The sequence below is a fragment of the Triticum urartu genome, chromosome 3A, assembly GCF_056163025.1.
Source record: "Triticum urartu cultivar PI428250 chromosome 3A, HENAU_Tu73, whole genome shotgun sequence".
NCBI classification, from domain to species: Eukaryota; Viridiplantae; Streptophyta; class Magnoliopsida; order Poales; family Poaceae; genus Triticum; species Triticum urartu.
This window is the reverse complement of record NC_141875.1, coordinates 37,638,364-37,646,767: the sequence shown is the minus strand read 5'-3', so window position 1 is coordinate 37,646,767 and position 8,404 is coordinate 37,638,364. Positions and strand designations below refer to the sequence as shown.

The window sequence follows — 8,404 nt, the reverse complement described above, 5'->3', positions numbered from 1 at the left end:
GTCTTGGACATGATGCCTATGTAATGATCATTGCCTGGATATCGTCATAATTATTTGAGGTTCTATCAATTTCCCAACAGTAATTTGTTTACCCATCATGTGCTATCTTTCTCGAGAGAAGCCACTAGTGAAACCTACGGCCCCCGGGTCTTCTTTCTCATATATTTGCGTGTGATCTACTTTTCCTTTGCATTTTTGTTCAGATCTTTTAAACCAAAAATACAAAAATACTTTGTTGCACTTCATTTTATTTGCAATCTATTATTTCAATCTATTACAATCTCTGGCATCGTTACCCGAAAGGGATTGACAACCCCCTTAACACGTCGGGTTGCGAGGTGTTGTTACTTGTGTGCAGGTGCTGTTTATGTTGTGTTGTTTGGTTATCCTACTGGTTCGATAACCTTGGTTTCTTCACTGAGGAAAATTCCTATTGTCGCTGGGCTGCATCATCCCTTCCTCTTTGGGGAAATACCGACGTAGTCCTAGCAGACAGGAGCTTTTCTGGCACAATAGTTAGAGAGTAATCAAAAGGAATTTCTGGCGCCGTTGCAATGGAGTATCTTCAACATAACCAGGTTCCTAATCACAAATCTCATCTCCTCGCAATTTACATTATTTACCATTTGCTTCTCGTTTTCCTCTCCCCCACTTCACAAAACTTTACAATTTTATTCGTCCTCTTTTTCGTTCGCCTTTTTCTCGCACTACACAATGACACCACAACATCAACATGGATCTATTGGTATAGGTGTGCATTTCCGACACATTTTTTGTCCAGAACAACGCCGACACAAAAAACATTAGGGTTTGCTCAACATTTTCGACGGTCAGTCTGTTGGTAAAGTTTGGTAATTCATCGACTTACTATGTGTCGGCATATGTTTGACTACCACTGGATTAAGTGTCGCCGAAGCATTGCCACTGGAAAAGTGTCGGCGTAGTCCTAGCATGGCCCACTTATTTTCAGCTGCGCGGCACAGCCCAAAGTACTGAGCGGCAAGCGACGCGTGAAAGCCCAAATATACTTCGGTAAGTTTCCTCCCCCCAATCCCCCTCCGGTCCGACCTCTCTCACAGCACACACATTCAACCTAAACCTAAATCGCCGCCGCCGCCCCCAACCTGCCCGCAGATTTGCTTGCTTCGCCGCCTCTCCCACTCCGGCATCCCATCCCTTGGCCCGTCGTTTAGTCCTACGTGCTGCCCTATTATACACTGCCGAGGAGTTGCTGCCCCATCTGCAGCCGATGAGCCGCCGCCCCATCTACAGACGAGGAGCCGCCGCCTAGGCGCATAGTCCGCTGGCAGGCAACCGAGTTCTGGAGTCGCCCCGCCATTCGTCTTCCTCCACCAGCGACCCCTGTCCAGATCGACACCCCTTGTCCTGCCCGACTCCAGTCTCCAGGCCATTGTAGGTAAACTGAGTTTTGTCCTTTGCATCTACTCCTATATAAGTTCTAGGCTTTTCTCTTGTTCCGTCTTGTTTAATCTTGTCTACTCTTGCATCTTGTCTTTTCATTTATCCAGTGGTGGGCATGCAAATGTAAGAAGGTTTATTAGTAACTTCTGCACATATTAGCATTCAGAGACCAGCTTTAACTACTAGAGGGTGCATATTTAGAAAGGAAAATGTAACAGAGTTGTAGCACACCTTTTGTTTCAACATTGTTGTTTGAGGATGTTCAAGTGGAGAGTTCCCTACACTTCAGAGATCTAATTCACCAGATTCTGCAATTTGACACAGAACCTTCAGTTACTGTTGATATAAGAAGGATGACATACCGGCATGTGTTACTTTCTAGAGAGAACAAAAATGCATTTTTATTTCATTTTCTACAAATGAACATAACACCGAAGATTCAGATTTCTTGTATGTTGGGTAAGATTGTAAATCTGCCTTTGATCCTTTTATTTTCTTTGTTTATGCCGTGAAAACAGAGACTGAGGTTTAGCCTTACAATTGTGTATGGTCCATAGTAGTGCCTTCAGTGTATCTCATGTATGTATTTTCTTTTTGTTGTACTGGATATTTTCTTGTTCTTTCACTCCTAATCTGTAGTTTTCTCATAATCTAGGTGCTCACGAATCACAACTTTAATGTTTGCGTATTGAATCAAGAAACCTTCTAAATCTGCCAACATAGCCTCCACTTACTGTATGCTCAAGTCTGTTTGTGGCATATCACATTTAACTTCTGTTTTAGTCTGCTCAAGTGGAGAGCTCCATAAAATTCAGAAATCAAAGTCACAAAATTTTAGGGATAAAAGGGGTGATGGCAAATTGCATTTCTCTAGTCTCAGTTTATTCTTCCTTGGCGCCCCATTATTTAATTTTTGTCTATTTGGTATGTATATTCGAAGTGAATGCCCACTTCTCCTATCCATATTTCATAACTATGTTTCCTATTTTTCATCACTATGTTTCCTATATTTTCATAACTATGTTTCTTAATTATGCTACTTCACACAAAATTGCTTGGTGGATGGTGCAGTTGTAATCTTCTGCTTCTCAATAAAATTTGTGGCCATGTATTTAAATCGTTACATAATTTACTCACTTTTCATATCTTTTGCACTATTTTTTTATTAAGCATCATGGTCTGATATGTGCTATTTGCAGGAGAAAAGATGGAAGCAACAAGAGTTGGAAGTGAGCTCCCTGCATATGAACAATTGAGGCTAGCAAGTATTGCAGAAAACAAAAATAAGTTGAGAGCTCCTGTTGGAATATAAAGAAAATATTTAGCATTGGGAGAAAACATGAGGCCCTCTGGGGAAGTAGGCGGCTTGTCTCATCCAGCCAAGAAGAAAGTTATTCGGATTTCTCATTACTCCATGTAGCTGGCATCAAGAGTTACGCTCGTAGCAGGCATGAATTGGTAAACTGAAGCACCTCTTTTTGAAAGTGATGTATCCGATTAGTTAGGTTTTCTACTTACTAGGGAAAATAATTTGTTGCGGGCTGAAGAACTTGACTATGACCTGCGGGTAGATGAAATATTTATCAAAGCACATCACATACAACTGGAGTTCCTACCGCACAAGCAGAGACACTAATTGTTAGTCAGAGATACACATCATGTGCTTTTCTTTAGTACAGTCATGCTTGTGACTGCATATTAACTGATGACGACTAAAACTACACTGAGGTCATTATAGAAATAATTTTAGGTGCCTCATTTGCTCTATTTTTTGCAGAAACAACCTGAAGAAGCAGCTGAACTCCACCCAGAATTGAAGGAAAAACCTACACAAGGAAATTTTTCATGCTCGTGCTTTTGGAGAGAAGGAACCAAGAGGAGGTGTGCGAAAGTTTGTACTCTACTATAGAAGGAACCAAGCGAAGGAACACAAGATGAACAAGTTTGTACTCTACTAGAGCGCACGGAACAAATGCAATGAAAAAATGGAGAGATGCATCAAGTTCTTTTTTGTCTAGGAATCCGAAATGTGGAAACACCATTGCCTAATAGTTTAGTATCTCGGCCCGTGGTACAATGCTTAGTTATCAACTTTTTGAAGTCTTATCTAAAACATGTGGACACTAATTTAGTTTTTTGTGCATGGCCCTCCATAGGTCTCACGGATTGTATAGCACAAGATGGCAAATGGATCTTCTAATTCAGACAACTTTTGTTAAGTTATATCAGGTATTATTCTTGTGAACTTTTTTCCATGAGATGACACAGGTTCATGATGGGCACGATAAAGTGATACTAAATCTGGGTTATAGCAGAACATAGAATGTTTGGTTTCTATATTTACATGTGTGTAGTGCAACCCCCATTATCATGCAAATAGTATCAAGTTCAGAGACTTAATCATGAAAGCTAGCAGAAATGCGCGATTTAGTACACAAGCTAAACTAAATGTTTGCTTGCTTTCTTTTAAGGTGAGTGGTACAAATGTCCGTAAGTGTGCAATTCCTAGTATCTAAACTGAAGCTTGCTTTCTTTTAAAGATCAGCCACAAAAAAACTACTTCCATTATTTTTTAGGGAAGAATATTTAGTTCAGCCCACATATTAGGTTTACATCTGACTCTTTTTTTAGAGAAACATAGTTTTGGTAGCTTTTTCAGCATCTGTTCAGTCTCAGGATTTTGACCATATCAGAGAACAATATATGCGAACCTCTATTGTATACCACACAATGTTTCATAGCATGCATGAACCAGAACACAAGCAATATCCTGTAAATTTGACTTGTTTTCACCAAGTGCACTAATACATATATGACTGCTGGTACATGTATATGTAATAGTACTTATGTGATTTTTTGCCGATTCAGTAACTTCGAAATCTCTGAAATTACACTAAGGACCTTACTCATCTTGTCTTAGAACATACCTGATTGCTCATCAACAAGTTCAGACATTTTTATAGTAAGCCATTTGTAATATGCTAGGTGCTATGCTGACTTTGGTTTACATTCTAATAAGGTTATCTTTTGTAACTTGAATCTTTGCATAATTATAATATTCTTGAGATAATTGGCTTTATTTTTCAGATCCTTTATTTAGTAGATAAAAGGCCTCCTTATTTGTTTTATGTTTCAAATGTAATAGTAAATAAAAAGACATGCATAATTTTTATTGGAGAGGTCATGCAGTCAAGTATTTGTTTACTTTTCTTGTAAGCAAGCTTGTATGTTACATCTTTTGTTTCTTGGATCTTTGGACTCACTCACAAAGTTGAACAAATTGTATTATTTCTAAGATTACTGAATTATTTCGTAGGGACAAATGATAGAAAATAGCAAGCCTGCTAGTTGATTGAACATGTCCTCGTGATTGCTTTTGTTGAAAACATGGATGACACATTTTGTTCATATGGAAGTTGACTTGGCTTGGCGATTGAAGAGCTGATCTTCATAATATTCTGTAGTCAGTTCAGTGATCAAGCACTTGGTCTCTTAGGAATTTTAGCCATTATGTTTGTAACATGCCTATCTTGTACATCTAACTTGTGTATATCCTTCATGGTTGTAGCCATCTTTAGTGAAGAAAACTAATGAATCTTGTATGTATATATTGAATGGATGCATTAATCAATGATACCTTGTGATGAACAGAAGAGTGCAATTGTTTGTATATGTATTGCGTATTGAACATGAACTGAATATTATGAATGTAGTTTGATTCAAAATATTGTGCATTTTCATATGTGCTGAAATGTAGAACCGTGGCAGCAAATGTGTCAGCGCAAGTATTTGACATCGCACTATCTGTCGGCATAACACACCGGCAGAAAAACTATCGGGGTAACAATGGACGTTGCCCAGTGTGTCGGCATAGCACACTGTCAGATGATCTGTCGGCGTAGCATAGTCCGTCGGTGCAGAAATGTCTGTCGCCATAGATCTCACCAACACGGTCATATTGTCTATCGGCCTCGATTTATCTGTCGGCAAAGACCTATCCCGGCAGGACTATAGGCGACAACTCCTTTCTGTTGGCAAAGGTCTTTGCCGATAGTAAATGTGTCGCCTTAGGTGACCTATGCCGACAGATTGTTTGACGCTGCTTTGAGTGTCATGGTGTAGTGTCGTCAGATCTTTTGTTTGCTTGTGTTGCCATGTGCCTCTATATGCTTGCATCTTCGCTTTCTAAAAATCTATTGATATGGATCCCCATCCACTTGCTAATCTTTTTAAAAGATCCAATCCTGATGAACCAATTGCTTGTGAGTTGAGTGCACTAGATTTTCTTTATGAAGTTTTGCTTGAGAATCGTGAATCTGAAAATTGTGATGAAGGAATTTATGAAGTGATTCATGCTAGCTCCTTGAATGAAAAGCATTATTTTAATAATTTTACTATAAATTCTATTAATGTCAATTGTGCTAATAATATGCAAAACCCCAAGCCTGGGGATGCTTGTTTTGTCATGTCTGCTACTTATTGCAATGACCATGATTGGGGTGATAATGATTCTTATGATCTTCAAAATATATTTAGACCTCATGATGAATATGCTTGCGATAATATTGAAAGTGAGTTTGGACGAGTGTCAACTTTAGCTAAAAATAATCCGACGTATTTGGAGAGTATTCAGTCTTATGAAAACTTTGATAAAAGTGGGCTCGGAGAGGTCATGACTTTATTTAATTATAATCCCACTATTTTGGAAGAGTGTCAATTTTGCATGCATGTGGATCATGAAGAGAATATTTTATGTGATAGTTGTATTGTTGAATTTGATTATGATCTTACATGCAATTATTTTGAGAGATGGAAATATGGTTATAGAAAATTTCATGTTACTAAATTACCTCTCATTATGTTGAGATCATTAATGTTTTATTCCTCTTCTTTGCATATGTTAGATGTTTCTTGTCTTTAATTTGTTTGCTTACAAAATTCATATGCATAGGAAGCATTTTAGACTTAAATGTGTTTGTCGTATGTTTCATGATGTTCTCTTTGTGTTTCAATTCTTATCTTTCATGTGAGCATCGTTGAAATCTTATGCCTAGCTAGGGGCGTGAAACTATAGCGCTTGTTGGGAGGCAACCCAATGAAAAAAAAATATTTTTATTTTTTTCTTCCTGTTTTTGTGTGTTAGCACAATTATGCTACTGTTATGATTGTGTTTTTATATTTTAATTAGTGTTTTTGCCAAGTAAAGCCTTTAAGATCTTCTTGGGTGATAGTTGTTTAATCTTGCTAAAAAATCAAAAACTTTTATGCTCACGAAATTAATTTTCATTTTTTACTAGAGAGCGATAAAATACCCATTCCACTTGCAGTAGATAAATATACAACTTTCTCAGGTTGTCCTAATTTTGCAAAAAAAATGGAGTTACAGAAGTATTCGAAATAGTCAGATTCTGTTTTCTTTGTGTTGTGTGCTTATTTTGATGGCCCTATGGTTTTCTTTGATGAGTTTTTGCCATAGAAAGTTGGAATACAGAAGATATAATACAAGAAAAAATATGAATTGGTTTGACACATCACTTATAGTAGTGGTTTCTTATTCTTATGCTAACGGATCTCACGAAGGTTTTGTCGAGTTTTGTGTGATTGAAGTTTTCCAGTTTTGGGTTATCTTACGATGGATGGAGGAAGGATGGAAGATCCTAAGCTTGGGGATGCCCCGGCATCCCAAGCTATTATCCAAGAATGAGCAACCAACTAAGTTTGGGGATGCCCCCGAGTGGCATCCCCGCTTTCTTCCAACGATCATCGGTATTTTACTTGAAACTATATTTTTATTCGTCACATGATAGGTGTTTTGCTTGGAGCGTCTTGTATGATATGAGTCTTTTCTTGTCTTTTTTGTGTGTTTTAAGTCATCAATCCTTGCTGGACAAACCTATTTGAGAGAGCCAAAATTATGTCATGACTTGTTAGAATTGATCTCTATGCTTCATTTAAATTTTTATGAGCTAGGACTTGCTCTAGTGCTTCACTTATATCTTTTTGAGCACGTCGTGCTTTAGTATTTTTGAAGAAATGCTCTCTTGCTTCACTAGGGTTTATTTTAGAGTTAATAAAATTTTGAAGAAATTATCTCTTGCTTCACTTAAATTATTTTGGGAGAAAGAAAATGTGTTATGCTCATGATCTTCACTTATATATGTTTGAGCTTATGAAAAGAAACACAAATAATTAGTCCCAAAGTGATAAATATCAAGAAGGATAAAGAAAAAGAAAGTCATGAGGATCATTGGAGAAAATAAACTTGATTTTTAGTAATAGTTTTAAGATATGATGATGTGATATATGAGTTATGTTGATGAGTAATTGTGCTCTAGTAGGAATATTGGTGTTAAGGTTTGTGATTCCCCAAGCATGCACGAATGGTCTCTCGTTATGCTATGGTGTTGGAGCATGATTTATTTTTGATCGTCTTTTTTATGAATGGTGGTCGGGGATGAGCGACGGTTTTTTCCTACCAATCTATCCCCTAGGGACATGCGTAGTAGTCTTCGAGGGCTAATAAACTTTTGTAGTAAGTATATGAGTTCTTTATGACTAATGTAAGTCCATCGATTATACGCACTCTTACCTTTTTCGCAATTTGCTAGCTTCTACGGTACCGTGCATTGCCCTTTCTCACATCGAGACATGATGCAAACTTCGCAGGTGCATCCAGACCCTGTGATATGATACGCTCTATCACACATAAGCCTTATTATATTTTCCTCAAAACAGCCACCATACCTACCTATTATGGCTTTTCCATAGCCATTCCAAGATATATTGCCATGCAACTTTCACCGCTTCCGTTTGATGACTTGAGCATTCACTGTCATATTGCTTTGCATGATCATATAGCTGACATAGTAGTTGTGGCTCAGCCACCGTTCATCATTTTTCATACATGTTACGCTAGATCATTTCACATCCTGGTACATGCCAGAGGCATTCATATAGAGTCATACTTTGTCATAGGTATCAA

The 8,404-nt window shown here is 37.8% G+C and overlaps 1 long non-coding RNA gene across 1 annotated transcript; it reads left to right on the top strand.

The window, feature by feature from the left end:
* Positions 1-1,076: 1,076 nt before the first annotated feature.
* Positions 1,077-5,176, top strand: LOC147978271 (uncharacterized). The gene is made up of 5 exons (XR_015599567.1): positions 1,077-1,417; positions 2,622-2,880; positions 3,200-3,493; positions 3,579-3,651; positions 4,739-5,176. It is a non-coding gene; the product is annotated as an uncharacterized LOC147978271 (long non-coding RNA).
* The last annotated feature ends 3,228 nt before the right edge of the window (positions 5,177-8,404 follow it).